General features: G+C 45.3%; 1 protein-coding gene across 2 annotated transcripts in view; it reads right to left on the reverse strand.

Moving 5' to 3' along the window:
• Nucleotides 1-16,236, reverse strand: part of GNG12 (G protein subunit gamma 12) — a 128,762-nt gene extending 112,526 nt beyond the window's left edge. Inside the window, exon 1 of one of the 2 annotated variants that reach the window (XM_045477797.1) lies at nucleotides 16,103-16,236. The gene's annotated coding sequence lies outside the window, so the exon portion shown is untranslated. Of the gene's footprint in view, nucleotides 1-16,074 lie in introns of both variants that reach the window. The other variant, XM_045477798.1, reaches the window with a different exon arrangement.
• Between the last annotated feature and the right edge of the window lie 506 nt (nucleotides 16,237-16,742).

Consider the following 16,742-nt stretch of genomic DNA (forward strand, 5'->3'; position numbering starts at 1 on the left):
GGTATACTATGTCTATAATAATTTCAGGTGAGCCTCAAAACACCCTTGTGAGGTAGACAGGTACTGTTGCCCCCACTTTACAGATGAGGAGTCTGAAGTTCAGAGCATGTTATGGTCAGATGTATGTGTCACCTCAAAATTCACACTGAAATCCTAAACCCAATGCCACCTTACTTGGAGGTGGGGCCTTTGGGAGGTGATTAGGTCACAAGGGTGGAGGCTTCATGAATGGGATTCAATGCTCTTCTAAAAGAGACCCTGGAGAGCTCCCCATCTTCTGTCCTGAGGACTCAGTGAGAAGATAGCTGTCTATGAACCAGAAAGCAGGTGCTCATCAGACACTGAACCTGCCAGTGTCTTAATCTTGGCCCTCCCAGCCTTCAGAACTGTGAGGAATACATTTGCCATTTATAAGTCACCTTGTCCATGGTATTGTCATAGCAAGCTGAAGAGACAGAGATGTGGTCAAAGTCATATGACTAGTGAGTGGCAGAGCTGGGTTTTAGCCCTGAGCTTGACCTCAAGACCTGATCTTCATCTTTGATGATGCCATACTTACTCTAACTGTGATACCATTCTGACTTCCTCATCCCCCCTTAGCCAGACCAAGGAAGCCAGGCACACCTTCCTCTGCCCTTCCACACTTCTCTACTCATGATGCTGTGGAACATTCCTATCCCATCACTGTTATTTGTTTATTCGTCTTGTGTCTGTCTCCCCCATTGGCTTGTGATCCTTAAGGGCAGGAATAGCAGATAGCAAGTGCCTCGTAATGGTATGTAATGCCTCTGTTGGTAGGTAATAAATGTTTTCTCAGTGGGTGAAAGAATGAAATTATGCTAGATTTCAAAAGACAGGCAGGAATTCACTGGGTAGTTTGAGGGGAACTTTTTCAAAAGTAGAGGCTTATCTTACTCATCCTTATGTCCCCAGAGACTGGCACTTAATTAGGTGCTTAATAAATATGTAATAAACCCTAGGCAGAGGAAAGGATGGGAAGAAATTCAGAGAGATTTAAGGCTACACAGTCAGAGTAACCTGGTCAGTGTGAGTGAATCAACTAAGAGGGCATGTGGGAACACAGTAGTGCTTCTCAAACTATCTGTGGTGAGAGATCAGATTTTTGGTTTTACTTCCAATTCATCATGGACCAATACTTTGATAAAATGCACTAAAAATGAACTCTTAGAAAAATGAAACATAAAATGCAGGTCCAATTTTTTTTCATCAGATTCAAGAGACCTAAAATGACTGGCAAATTGCTATGCAAATGCCTAAATACGTACTGTGCACATGTGTACCTCGCTAGCTATGGCTCGTCAACAAAGAGCTCTGTCCGAAGACCAAGTCCTGCATGGCACTGGGTGGGGCCGGGGGCAACAGGAAAGGTGAACTCCAGCTATCGAGGACTGGGGGAGAACAGTGTTCACTGAGGGCTTTCTGCTCCACACAGAGTAATTCATTTCAATTCCACAAACCTATCTGTTTGGTAGGTGCTACTACCACTCCCATTTTGGGGATGGGAGATGGAGATACAAAGTGAATAAAGAATTCTTCTGAGATTCCAAAGCTTGTAAGAAACATAGCCAGGCCTTGAACCTAGACAGTATGAACACTTAACTGCTGGACTGTGATACCTTTGGGGAGCTGCTAGATAGGAAGTGACATATTCAGATTGAAGTTTTACTTACTCCACTGGTAGCAGTGTGAAGGGTCGAGGTCAGTTCAAAGCCATAGCAACCAACCAGGTGAGAGGCAGTGGGGGTAAAGGGCAGGCATGTGGGCTGGTCAGGAAGCAGACGCAGCAGGCATTGGTAGGGGCCAAGAGCATCTAAACTGGAGGTAGGTGAGGAGGAGAGAGGGGTTCCAGATGACTTGGTTCAGAGCCTGGCATCCTGGGTGGATGAATAAGTCTTGAATCGAATTAGAAAAGGCAAGAAGAGGGGCATCTGGGTGGCTCAGCTGATTAAGTTTCCGACTCTTGATTTCAGCTCAGGTCATGATCTCACAGTTCATGGGATACAGCCCTATGTTGGGCTCTGTGCTGACAGCACGGAGCCTGCTTGGGATTCTCTCTCTCCCTCTCTCTGCCCTTCCCCTGCTTGCTTTCCCTCTCTCTCCCAAAATAAATAAACTTTATAAAAGAAGTAAAGAAAGAAAGAAAGGGCAGGAAGAAAAGCAGGTATTGAGCAGATGATAATATTGGTTTTCAACAATGTTTACCTGAATTTCAAGCGCCTTAGACAATCTGCAGTTACACCTTGGGAAAATTCTAGAGATGGCAATCTTAGAGTAGTTTATTGAATTCAGGTAGCAACTACCTTTACTCCCGTTCTGCTAAACCACTCTTCTCCTTTTTTCCCCCTTTGTCCTGGTTACACTTAAAATAGTTTAAAAAGCAGAAATTCCCCAATGCTAAACTTATCTCCCTTTGAAAATCACACACAGTATATAAAAGGGTTCTGGTCACCAATTCCAGTTCACAGGGGAAGAAGGGGGATCCACATCAGAAAGCAATTCTCAACACCAGCTGAGTGTTCCATAACTCCACTCAATTCTCACGCTGTCTACCTGAGATAGCACCAGATTCCACACGTTAAGGGTTCGGTCCCACAAGACTGCCCCGCCCCGCCCCGCCCCACCCCACCCCACCCCACCCCACCCCGGCCTGCCACTTCTGACACCAGTCTCAAGCCCAGGTTGTCGCCTGTGCTTCTGAACCACCGGCTACAGATCCAGGGTTTCCATGACCCCCTCCCTGTGTTTGGTTAATGTGTGAGAATGGCTCGCGGAACTCAACTCCTACCTACTACATCCCTGGTTTATTATAAAAGGCCATAACTCAGGAACAGCCAGATGGAAGAGACGCATTGGGCAAAGCGTGGGGAGAGGGCACTGAGCTTCCCAGGCATAGTCCTCTCCCTGCATCTCTAGGTGTTCACCAACCAGAAGCTATCCTCACCTCCTCCTTTTGGGTTTTTATGGAGGTGTCATTGCATAGACACAATTGATCAAATCACTGTTCGCTGGTGACTGATTCAAACTCCAGCCCTTCTCTTCCTCTGGGAGGGTAAGTTCCCACTTTGTAATTAGGGGTTCATTCCTCTGGTAACCAGCCCCCAGCCTATGGGTGGGCCCAAAAGTCACCTCATTAACATAACAAAAGAACGTTTATCACTCTCATCACTTAAAAAAGTCCAAGAACTGTAGGAATTTAGTGCCAGGACCAATGAACCATATATGCATTTCTTATTATAAATCACAGTATTACTCATAGCTGTATCTCCAGAGAAGGTAATTGATAAGTATCTGTTGAATGAAAAAAGATCATTTTTGTACTTACTAAAAACTGAAAAAAGGATGAAAGGACAGAACCTTTGTCCTCAATGAGCTAAATCATTCTTAGCAAAGAAACATCTGAGTACAAGACAGACATGTCACAGGGCACTGTCTCTTCCTCTGTGTTCCTTCCCTTCCCAGGAAACCACCCCCTCCAGCCCACAAGCCTGGTGGCCACCTCTCCCTGTTGTACTTTTCACATGGTCCCACCAGGGACTGTGGGACAGGGAGCATGCGCCATGAAGAGCGCAGACTTCAGATCAGACAGACCGGGCTTCAGAGCAAGATGCCACCACCACTTGCTAATGAGCTCTTAAGTGGTATTCAACCTCTCGGAACTTGCTTCCTTGCCTGTGAACGGAGCCAGTATTACTTACCACACAGGGCTACCGCAAGGTGACAGTAAGTGCATGTAAAGCTCCTAGCAAATGCACATCATCGGCATCAAATTACCTGCTGGAACACTATCTTCTCCCAATCAGCTCCAAATGCATTTAACTGTGTGAATAACTTCAACTGAAATTAAAGACAGCTTTAATGTGAGCACTATGATCCTAATGCTAATTACAACAACAATCCTTAATACTTGAGCACTTACTATTAAAACACTGAATGTTTATATATATCAGTAGCTCCTTTATTCCTGGGCTAAAGATAGCATTTCATCAATTCTAGGAAGCATATTCTGTTTACATCCCTGATATTGGGATGCCTCTTTGAGTAGGCAGAACGGTGCCCCAAAGATGGCTATGTCCTAATCCTTGGAACCTGTGAATATATTATACTACATGGCAAAAGGGACTTCACAGCTATAATTAAAGTAGGTTACAGACCTTAATATGGGTGGGTGGGGGAAAAAAAAAAATACTCTGGATTATCCAGGTGGGCCCAATTAAATCAAATGAACCCTTGAAAGCAGAGAACTTTCTCTGAATGGAGGCAAACATGGAGCAGAAGGAGGCCTCAGAGAGATTCTGGGCATGAGAAGGACTTGTCATGCTACTGCTGGCTCTGAGATGCAGGGTACAAGTGCAAGGACCAGAGAGAGGTCTCTAAGAGCTGAGGGTACCCCCCAGCTGGCAGCCAGCAAGGAGTCTGACAACTGCAAGGAACTGGATTCTACCAACAACCTCAATGACCCTGCAAATGGATTCTTCCCAGAACCTCCCAATAAGACTCAGGACTTGTAAAACCCAAAGCAACAAGTCAAACCCTTGCCAACTTCCGACCTACAGAACTATGAGACAATACATGTGTATTGTTTTAAGCTGTTACATTTGTAGTAATCTATTATAGCAGCCACAGAAAAGTAATAGTCTTAAGGTTGATAATGGTTGATGTGGGTTAGAGTTGAATCAGCAGGAATTTTTTTCTTATTGGCACACAGAATAGCATGTCTCATAATTGATGGCATCTCGAATTTGATGAAATATGGTGTTATTATCTCTATTTTGCAAACAGAGGCTCTGAGAGATCAGGTGACTTGCCCAGGTGATTCAGACTGCAAGCTTGAGCTCTCAACCATCACGCACACTGTCAGAGATCACATAAGGGCTAAAGAATCCTGCTGAAAGACCAGGCCAGGAATGGCTCACATGCCACTGCCCCTGCCCATGCCAGGCCCATGTCTGACATGGGACCTCTATCATGGTTGACTGCAGAGACCCAGCCAGGTCCAGAAGGTATGTGCCCACAGCATCATTTATCACCTACTGTTGATGGAACACCTCAAGATGCTAGCTAACCTTCTAGGTCCTGGGGACAGAGCAGCAAACCAAGAGCCTGTCCTATGGAGCTAACACTATAATGGGGAGGCCAGCATTAATGCAACAGAAAGAAACACTGGAAGGAAAAATAAAAAGCATCCAGAGAAATTGACATACTCAGGCAGTAACAAGGGGGCCCTGGGCCCTGGAGGAGCAGGTCCTCCTTTCTGGAGCTTCCATGGGCCTCTACTAAATGCGTGAACTCTGGGGAAGAGAGTTTATTGCTGATGTGGGGTTTGTTTGGCTTTTCTCTCTTTTTTTTTTGATAGAGATACACAGGACTGCCTCATATGAATTTCTACAAGCAAACCAAAAAACCCACAGTCATCTTTTTGCTAAACCACGATTTTTCTCTTTTGATGGATTTCATTTTTTAAAAGATGACAATTACTTTTCTGTTAACATATCCTCATCCCCAGAGCTGACTGAAAGAGCACCTCCAGAAGAGGGGCAAATCTGTGCAATTCCAACCCCCTGCCTCTCGTCAAATCCTGAACTCCAGCTGGTCTTCTTACGCTGTCCTTCCCTCTTCTCTTTCACTTCGGACATAAAGTAGACAGCTCTCTGATGCTGAAGTCAAAGGAAGAACAGGACCCAATTCAGCGGGGAAACAAAAAAAATGTGACATGTGGGGCCTTTCAGGTGAAACATATAAATAGAAAAGTCTACATTTCTTAAAAGATCTTGCAGGAAATACCATTGGAATTTACGTATTCTCAATCTCTTCTCTTGTTTTTGTTTGAGACAAACTCTAGACTAGAAGATCATCCTTATAATGGTTTTGGAGAAGCCCCAGTTTAATAATACCATTAGCCGAAAACTATTTATAAATCAGACATTAGCAACTGGCATAAAACCCTACTTTCCACTTCTCTCAATTTTGCACTGATAATTTGGCAGCCCCCTCTACCCTTAGGCCCAAAAGAGCCATCACATTCTTAAGTCTGTATTTAAGAGATTTTGACAGAGGCTTGCTTCCGGAGGAAAGGTCAAGAAATGTCCACAGCAGGATGGACAGTGCACAGGGGAAAATGTACAAATGGCCCCAAACCTCCACCTCACTCATAACCCGAAGAATTTAAACAACTCCAAGTTACCATTTCTCACCAACCAGATTAGCAAAAATAGAGCTGATACGCTTCTTTTTTGTTGTTTTTTAACATTTATTATTGACAGACAGACAGCATGAGCATAGGAGGGGCAAATGCAGAATCCAAAGTAGGCTCCAGGCTCTGAGCTGTCAGCACGGAGCCCGACGCAGGGCTTGAACCCATGAACTGTGAGATCATAACCTGAGCCGAATTCAGACACCCGACCAACCGAGCCACCCAGGAGCCCCAGAACCAACAGGCTTCTTGCTGGTGGGGCTGTGGGGTAAAAGACCATCCAGAGAATTGCCGGTGAGAAGGCAAAGTGAGCCAACCCTTCCAGAGGGGGATGGCAGGGCCCTTTGATTCAGCAGACCGGCCTCTGGGAACCCGTCCTTTAGGTGCACCTGCACACAGGCAAGATGACCCAGTACACCTTTATTTGTTGCAGCACTGCTTGTAATAGCAAAAGGTTGGAAATAATCCAAAAGTCTAGCAACAGGGGATTGGACGAATAAACTATGGTATGTCCACACAGTGGCAAAATAATGTGCTAAGAGAGAGATCTCCAGGACATACTGGTAATTTATTTATTTATATATATTTTTAATGATTTTATTTTTAAGTAATCTCTACACACACCGTGGGGCTCGAACTTCCAACCCTAGATTGAGAGCTGCGTGGTCTACTGACTGAGACAGCCAGGCACCCCTAATTCAAATATATATATATATATATATATATATATATATATATATATATATACACACACACACATACACACACACACACACACACACACACACACATATACACACATTCTTATTTGCTATACTTACAAGTTACAACCTGTAGAGTGTGGGAAAGACTTAGATGGGGAAGGGGTGCAGCAAGGTTTCTCAGGGTTTATATATGGTTGTGAGGGTTTGCGGGATCATATAAATACATGACCTATTTTTAAAAAAATGAAGAGGCTATATAAGCCATTTTTCACAGGAGTGTGAGGAAGAGGACAAGACCAGCCTGGAAGGCACAAAGCTAAGGAGTTCAGCACAGAAGGTGTCTGGGAAATCTTGACTGAGGCAGGGAGTTCTCACGGGGACAACAGTAAATGAAAGAAACCTTGGTCCAGAGTTCAGGTGAGCACGGCGAGCCTGGAGAGGGTGATCTCCGCCCTGTTTTGCACACCTGCTGGGCGTGGGGTGTCCCTGAGGCCCCTGCTATTTATTACAGCCAGAAGAAAGTCAGAGAACTGCAGGCAAATGGGAGGTAAAGACAGAAACACTAAGATTACCTCCCAGGCAACGTGCCGGAGGCATTTATTTGCTTTCTCAATTTGGACGGTAATGGCTGAAGCATGCTGCTCATCAGAGATTTATGTTTAAAAAAGGGGGGTGGGGCAAGCATGTATAGGGATATTCTGCTTAATTCAACAGAGAGATATTCCTGAAAAGTTGAGCCTCCTGGAATTTTGTAAAATAAAATCATAACTGTAAATGCAATAGGTGAGTCTACTACCTAAAGAAATTCAGTGCGGGGGGGGGGGGGGGGGCGGGGCATCTGGGTAGCTCAGTCCGTTAAGCATCTGCCTTCAGCTCATGATTCATGGGTTCGAGCCACGCTTCCGGCTCTGCACTGACAGCTCAGAGCCTGGAGCCTGCTTCAGATTCTAGGTCTCCCTCTCTCTGCCCCTCCCCTGCTCACGCTCTCTTTCTCAAAAATAAATGAACATTAAAAAAATTTTTAAGAAATTCGGTAGGGAATCCTGCTATTTCTGTTTTGGGAATCTGAGTTTGCCTGAAGAAGGCTGCACTCAACCAAGATCAAATGTGAAAGGCATTTACGGTTTTGTACCTGTGGACTTTTTGTTTTTTTTTCCCCACAAGCTAGGTAGTCCCTTCATAAAGGTTCGGAAGGCTAAAGTCCCAAGTCCAAACCAGCACCCTTATCCTCAGAACCACTGTCTTAGCAGTTTGATCCATTCAACATGGCCTGTCCTACCTGCAGTGGGACTGCCTCTGGGGAGAGCAGCCAGGAAGAGGAAGTTAATTCTGAGTAGGCTTTGCTTTCTAAAGGATCAACGTAAAAGAGAAAGTATGCAAGAAGTGCCAGCTGGCACAGAGGGGGCACAGACAAACTCCCTTAGGTTTTGGTAGCTTTAGCAATAAGGCTCTCCCTTGCCTTACCATAAACTAGAAAAACCATTTTACAGGAGAAGCAGTTGCTTCCAGGTAAGTTCCAAAGGCTCCTGTAGCCACTGTCCTTTGCATCCTGCCCCCCCGGAGAGGGCCCAAGCTGGTCAATAAATAACACGGATCCCTTTGCACATTCCCAGGAGTCACCACTGTAGTCCCTTCATCAGGTAGACCATGAAAGGGGTGCAGGGACCCCAGCAATACTGAGCATGTTGTCGGTGTTACTAACAGTAAAGAATGTCGACAACACCCCAAATACTGATCTTGATCTGCCCCTTAGCAATGATGAATGGAAGACTAAGAAGCCCATCACAGGGAACATGCACTTCCTAGCAGATACGATCAATTTTACTTGATTAAAAAAGAACACTGGCTCAGGCACCACACTGACACACGCTACAGAGAACGTGGTTCTATTCCTTCATTCCACTGGCATTTATTAAACACCTACTACATGTCAGACTCTACCAGCTCATGGCATTTACAGTTTATTGTGGCCAAAGAGGCCCTTGAGAGGCAGAGCCACTGCAGCCACATTGTGCCTTTGCAGGAGTTAGAAAAAAGCAACCCCTCCAAGGGGACCTAGCCTTGCAGACTTGATGGCATCAGGAAGTGCCCCCTCCTCCTGGCAGACAGTTCTAGCCTAGGACACATGGTTTTTTGAGCAGATTTGAGCCCCACTTGGTTCCTTGGCCAGACACTCTTGTGCAGTGAACAACGTGTACAAGAGTTCAAGGCAGCCCTGTCAAGAACTCACAATTCAATCCTTCTGCTAGTTGGCCAGGCATCCAACCCTCCCCTGACAGCCAATCATGACCTTATACACCCAGGTGAAGCCCCATGGTGTAATGCACAGGCCATGCTCTAATAATTCAAAAGGTTTCAGTAGTCTGGGTACAGGACAGGCATCAAGTCTGCTGGTTTCAACATTTTTCCAATTTGCCCGAGATTCAGGTTGAATAAACCCAGTGTGATGGTTTTATATCAACAAAGTCCTTACTAAGCCTCAATAAAGTCCAAGCAGCTTTTGGATTTTGAGTCCTCTTTCCATCCTTAGATTTATTTAGCCCACGTTGAGAGCTAAATTGTGTTGCTCTTCTGCAAGAAATTCTTCTGTGAAAAACAGACAAATTTGAGGTCCCCACAAGCTGGGGGTCTTAGTCAAAGGGTCCCAGGAGGGTTAAGGTTTAATGTCCAGTGCTCAGGGACATCCTGGCCCATAGCATCTGCCGCTAAATAAAAGTGTGATTATTCTATATTGGTAAAGTTAAGATTCCATCCCCAATGGGCTCATGTGGTTTGCACACAGCCATTCAGGATGAACTCTCTATACGGGAATGCAAGTGCAGAGCTGATGACTGATTCACAGCCCCCTCCAGTGAGCATTTATGATGCCGCCACCCCAGGTAAACCAGAATGTAGACTAGTCTCCTTGATCAACCAACGGGGAAGCCTATGTCAATCATGTGACATTGACTGCAAGGAGAACAGTGGTCTATTCTGTAAGTCTCTGCTTATAATCAATGAATGTGAAAAACTACAGAAGATGCTTAGTAACTGATTCACTAAGCAGCCCTACAAGAAATTTTTTTTTAGCTACTAATTCTCCAGCAGAATTGAAAGTATCAAAAGTCTTAACAGTCTGCAACACCCTGATTTTTATCATACAGTAATCTTCTGAAATGCAGACCCATTAAAAGAAGACAGAAACCCTCCTTGTCAGAGGAGGACAACCAGACACTCACAATAAACACTTTTACGGTACCCAATAAAGCCTGACGTGATAAACCAAACATTTAAGTGACACTAGAAATGATTTTGAAGAGACCTGGCAGTAAGTGGAAAAATCCAGCTAGAAGGAACCTTCAGTCAAATCACTCCCCTCTGCCCTGCGTCCAAGCCACCTGATCACTACTCTTCCTAAGAGAGAACAGTAGGGAGGCCGGGCCTTGTTGGTATGAGGTGGTTCTAGAATGGGACTCAGCAGGCCAGTTCCTTCATCTGTACGCTCAAGGCCTCTTTGGGAGTCCATGCACGGGAGAGTCAGCTTCACAGATCACTTTAGGCCTGCTGGGTCTCTGAGGCAATTTTTAGAAGCTTTGCCTTCTGACTGAAAGACAGCTAATCTCGATGTAAAGGCACTGATAATTCTCTTCAGGTGGGTCAACTTATCCCTAAAAGGAGCCCTCTTCCCATCTTTCTGTGGATTTGATTTATAGCTTCTAAATGGAACTCCCACTCCCACTCCCCTCCCCCACCATCCCTCAGGCCCTCTCGCTGGATGCACCTGTAGAACAGCTCAATAAATGGAAGCACACAATTGTGCTCTAAATACTTTTTATCTGTCAAACTTTCCTGCCAAACTAAGTGCACTTATGTCTTCCTTGTGACTATTGTGGAGGCACCTGACAGCTGAAGGTGCTGTAGGCATGCAACCTATCAATGCAGAGCCTAGATCTGAGAAGTGACCATTTCCATGAAGTCAAGGTTGGTAGACTTGGTCTGTATGCAGTCCTTAATTTCAAACACCTCTTAGGAAGATAAACCTATATGAACTTCTGAAACAGCCTTTTACTGCTAACCAATTTTCACTACAAAGGTTTGGACATTTAAGGATCTTCAACTGCTATGCAAGCTGGTGTTTTTTTCTCAAACAACAAAAGCCTGCTATTTGTAGCTAATAAACCAGAGTTTTTACCAAGTAATTGTTACACAAGTAGACTTTATTACATATATACTCATTGGGGAAACGGGGAAGAAAAGTAGGAAAGTACCAGAATCCCACCATCCATTGGTCTGTATTTTCTTCTAGACTTTCCTTCATCTGCATAAATCCTTTTTTTGACCTAGCTGTAATTGTTAATAATGCACTGTAACTGTGCACACTTCCCTTTCCCTACTTAACCTAACATAACATAGACTGCATGGATTAGTGTTTTGTTTTTTTTTTTAATTTTTTTTACTGTTTATTTTTGACACAGAGAGAGCATGAGCGGGGCAGGGGCAGAGAGAGAGAGACACAGAATCCAAAGCAGGCTCCAGGCTCTGAGCTCTCAGCACAGAGCCTGACGCGGGGCTCAAACTCACGGACCGCCAGATCATGACGTGAGCCGAAGTCAGACGCTCAACCGACTGAGCCACCCAGGCGCCCCTTTTTAAGTTTCTAATAAGAAAGGAAAATGGCATTGAGAGCCAGGAGAATTAATTTGTTGAACAAATTAATGTAGCAATCCATTTCACATTTAAAAATTGCAATGACAATTACCTAATCATATTCTCTTACTTTGTAAGTACTGTTTGGCAGGACTTTATAATTACTGAGCTTTTTTAAAAAAATTTTTTAATTTTATTTTGAGAGAGAGAGAGTGAGAGCAGGGGAGGGGCAAAGAAAGAAGGAGACACAGAATCTGAAGCAGGCTCCAGGCGTCAGCACAGAGCCCCATGTGGGGGGTCGAACTCATGAACCGTGAGACCATGACCTGAACCGAAGTCGGACTCCCAACCGAGTGAGCCACCCAGGCACCCCTATAGTTACTGAGCTTTTTCAAGTTTGGGGGAAACATTACAATTTCACACAGTTGTTTTCCTTTTTACAAAAATAATACGTGCTAATTACATAGCATTTAGAAAAGAGAAAATCTCAGGAAGTGATAATTTAACATTAGTATTTGTTGAACACAGACTCTGTTCTAAATGCTTTAGACAGATGAACTCATTTCTCCCTCATAATACCTCATGGAAGCAGAGACAGATGAAGCAATTTGCCCACACTCTACACACCTAGAAGCAAGAGTCAGGAATCCATCTCCATGCTATGATGTTGTAGGAGGGAAAAGAATCAATAATTTATTCAATCAAGTCCTTCACTGCTTCAGAGTATAATGTCATAGGCAAGAAATGATTCATAATAACACTGTACCCTTTACAATTACTTTAAAATACTATAAAACACCACCATCTCGGCCTCCCTGTGGTACAATTAGTAAAATGATAAGTCATCTGTTACACGAGCTACGATTCCAATCAGTCCAACCTCAGGCACCTGATATACATTAAGGACAAAACAACAGGTGCTTAAAAGGATTTGATTTAAAGATGGAAGCATTTTTTAAATTTCACAAATGATTCAATAATGTGATGAGTAGAGTCCTTGAATCAGCTGAACACTCATTCTCACAAAAGTTTACAATCAGTCACGACACTTTTATAAAACGTTTACAAAATGCTCCTAATCAGTACTAAACACTTCTGATGGCTTATCTGTTGGCATTGAGCATCAGTACATGAAAAATAACTGGAAACCCTTGGGTCACATTTTTTCATACTTTAATTAAAAATCATACTTGGTTAAAGATAAATATTTCTGTTCCTGGTTTAATTTCCTATCCAGGACTAATAAACAAAACTTTTTAAAATATAAACTCTTTAAATTTAAAATATGATTAATGAAATGTTTCTGACTGCCTGGCTCTAAAAATATTATATGACTATAATTTTAGCACTAAAAGCATATTAAAACTTTAATTAAAACTTTAATGAATCATAATTATTCATACCACTGTGGTAGAAACATGACACACAGATGTACACAGATATTTTATACCTTTAGATAGCTGTATCTATAAAATCAGGTATCTTCTTTGTAATTTAAAATAGCTCCAGGGGCCCTGGGTGGCTCAGTAAATTAAGCTTCCGCCTCTTGATTTCAGCTCAGGTCACAGCTAGGTTCATGAGATCTAGCCCCATGTCGGGCTCCATGCTGCCAGCACCAAGCCTGCCTCTCTCTGCCCCTCCCCGACTCACATTCACACCCCCACGCGTGCGCACTCTCTCTCTCAAAATAAATAAATAAAGTTTAAAAATAAAATAAATAGCTTTATCTAGCATTTCCAGAAGGCTCAAACTACCATCTTGTAATTTGTCCAATAGCCTACTGCTAGAGAAAGCTAGAAAAGCAAAATCTCATCATGTTGAACATTAACTGTGTTGGGTACAAAAAGTTTGCAAAGGCTGTTTCATATATTTTCATGAAAATCATTGAGATAGAGACCACTATCATCCCCATTATACAAATCAGACTGAAAAGGTTAAAGAACTAATATTCCCACCCAGATCTGTCTGACACCAGAACTCAGACCTCAAATCACTATGAAACAGCTTCTCTTCCAAATCAGGCCCCAAAAATGTTGACTTCCACAACTTACCTCCCTAAATTAAGCTTGAGCTGACATACAAAACTTAAAAAAACAAAACAACACCCAAAACAAATCCTACAATTTATCCAGCAATAAATTACTTAATTCTAAATTTGAAATTTTTAGTTCTTTTTGGTCTCAGAGAGATTTTCTTTTCTTTTTTTTTTTTTTTTTAATTTTTTTTTTCAACGTTTATTTATTTTTGGGACAGAGAGAGACAGAGCATGAACGGGGGAGGGGCAGAGAGAGAGGGAGACACAGAATCAGAAACAGGCTCCAGGCTCTGAGCCATCAGCCCAGAGCCCGACGCGGGGCTCGAACTCACGGACCGCGAGATCGTGACCTGGCTGAAGTCGGACGCTTAACCGACTGCGCCACCCAGGCGCCCCCTCAGAGAGATTTTCAACATAAAAAACAAACAAAATTAATCTGGTATTAGCTAACCATTTCCTCAAGTGTTTTGACTGAGCCTCTTTGCTGTCACAACTTGACAAACCACCCATGTCCTTCAACAAGTGACAATACAAGCCCAATACCTCGAATCTTGTTAGAGAGCTAATCTTCCAAATGAGACCGGAGCTTGCTCTCTTTATATTAATCTTTTCAGTCTCTTGTGAAACAGATTCACATTTGTATGTATTTCTACACAAACTTAAATGCTGTCGGGGTTCAATAACTAGTGAATTACCTGGGTTAAACACAGTAAATACAACATTTCTTACATGGTTTTACAAAAACACCATCGTTAGACTGTTCACCATTTTTTGGACTTAAACCAGCATTTTATGGTGCTAGTTAACTGTTAGGGAAGCAAAGGGACTAAACATTTGATCCCAAAGTCCTTTTGTCACTGAAGAGTCTGTAACATGTTTGATTACTTTTAAAAATTATGCGTGTGTAAATCATGTTTATTGAAAAAAAAAGGGGAGAGCTTGTTAATACATACAATTTGGCCTAAAAAAAAAAAAAAAAAAAAAACCAAACAGCTCTTTACTTGAATGTGATTGTTTTGGCAATAGTAATACCCGACCCCGTCATTCTTGCGTTGCCTGCCTTCCTGGTTCTCCTAGGTAAGGGCCGCCATCCTGGGATAATTTACACGCAGAGCCCAGAAACACCAGCAATGGTGCAGTGTGGTGACCAGCACTTTAAAAACAAAGCTGAACTCCGCTTTTAAAAGCAGAGAACACACAGACACAGACCCTGACTCTGACAACATCCAAAAGATTCATTATAGACAATCCATTCAGACCAAGCTACAACAGCCCCAGGAAATATAAACAGTGTCCGTAAAGACAGCAGGGGAGGAGAGGAAATAACTGATGGGAAGGAAGCTAATCATGTGAAGTTTGTCCAACTCCACAAGGTCTTAATAAATTCCCGGTTTGTTTCCACTTGGAGCAGCCATTAAACGTGCCCCGACACGTGGGCGCAGGGGATCTGCCTTCTCTCCAGTTTTTGCCCATTTCCTTCTCTATAACCTTGTTTGTATACAACCACGCCCGGTCAAGGGTGACTACAAGATAACAGGCCTCATCAGTTTCTTCTCTTAGATTTCCAGTTGTCCAAAGTTTCACTCCACGTCGGTGATTTAACAAGAACCACGAGTTCTGCGAAAGTTATGAATGGTTTAAGTTTACAAGGCACAAACATAAGGCGAGGGACAAGTCCGACGACTTTAGTGACAGCGTTTTAAAATTAGTTTTAACTGATATCCCCCAAATAAAATTAAGGGGAAAAATAAGTCACCCCGATCCACGCAATAAATGTCCCGACAATGCTTTAAAAAAAAAAAAATCACCCAAGACTCGTGAGCCTCGACCTCCCCATACCACCTGCCAATAGCGTCTCAGAGCCACTCACTGCTGGGGGTCCCTCGCGGAACACGTGAGGTGGGTTCTCCCCCCCGACCCGCTATCTCCCCGCTAGACCCAGCGGCGAGCGGGTTCCGGGGCTGCTAGCACGCCCGCTAGTCCCAAGAAAGAGCCGGAAGAAAGTAGGGAAGAGGGGCGTGGCGCCCCAGTCGCCCCCAGATGCCTGCCCGCCTCCAGAGCCTGGCACCGCCGCAAGGAAGGGCTGGGAACACCGGAGCCTCCAACCACAACCGGGCGCGGGGCGCACGGCCGCGGGGCGGCGAGGACGAGGGCGAGACCTTTCCTCCCGCTCCCGCCCCCATCCCGGGGCCTCGTCCCCAGCCGTAGCCCCGTGGGGCCCCCGCTTTCCGAGGCTCCCGGCCGCCGCCCGTCGAGGGCGGGCGCGCAGTCCGTCTCTAGGTCTCGGCGTCCCTCGCCCTCCCTCCCCCATCCCCTTCTCCGGGGCCCAGGGCCCCGACCAGTCCCCGCCCTCCAGGACACTCTTCCCTCCTTCCTTCCTTCCTCCGTTCCCTCCCTCCATCTCGCTTCCCAGCACTGGGAACTCGGAGGCGGCCCCCGAACTGGCCGGCCGACGCCCCGCGCTGCGCCCCTGTGCCCGCGGGGACCAGACTCGCCACCTGCGCCCGCCGTTCGGTGCCTACTCGCCTGCCGGTGCGCTCCCGCCGCCGCCGCCGCCGCCGCCGCCGCCGGGGACTCGGTCTCTAAGGGCTCCTGGAGACGGCTCCGACCTCTCCTCCTCCTCCTGCTCCTCCGGGCGCCGGCTCCGCCTCGCTCGGGGTGGGCGGGGCGGACAGCCCGACGGGCGGGGCGGCGGCGGCCCCTGACTCCTTCCTCCGGCCCTGCCCCTCCCTCTGGCCCAGGCACCCTGGCTGTTCTCAGCTTCGGCCGCAGAATCCGTGCCGTGTCCGGGCCGCCAAAGTAGAGAGGTCGGGAGCTGTGGACCTCCACAAACGTCTGGCCGCCTTGGCCATCCCCGTTTTCCCTTCCCAGATTCATGGAGGCCCTGGAGTTCAAGGACTCTCGGCGCCCCCCACTTCACACGACCCTCCGCTGTGCTGCTCCTCAAAATACTCCTCAAAAGTTTCCTTCGCGTGCAAACGCCTCGCTAACCCCTATGCCAACCGTCCCCTGGGCCTCGAATGTAAGCGCTGCCAACCCCCTACACAAAAGTTAGGCTCTGCTCCAGGAATTTCTTAAGAAAACAGTCACAGTAAAATTTAAAGGGCCCTGGGGCCATGGGGAGATTTTGTTTCCCAGAAAATGGAGATATAACTGCGGATTGTTG

Source organism: Leopardus geoffroyi, chromosome C1 (genome assembly GCF_018350155.1).
Source record: "Leopardus geoffroyi isolate Oge1 chromosome C1, O.geoffroyi_Oge1_pat1.0, whole genome shotgun sequence".
NCBI lineage: Eukaryota > Metazoa > Chordata > Mammalia > Carnivora > Felidae > Leopardus > Leopardus geoffroyi.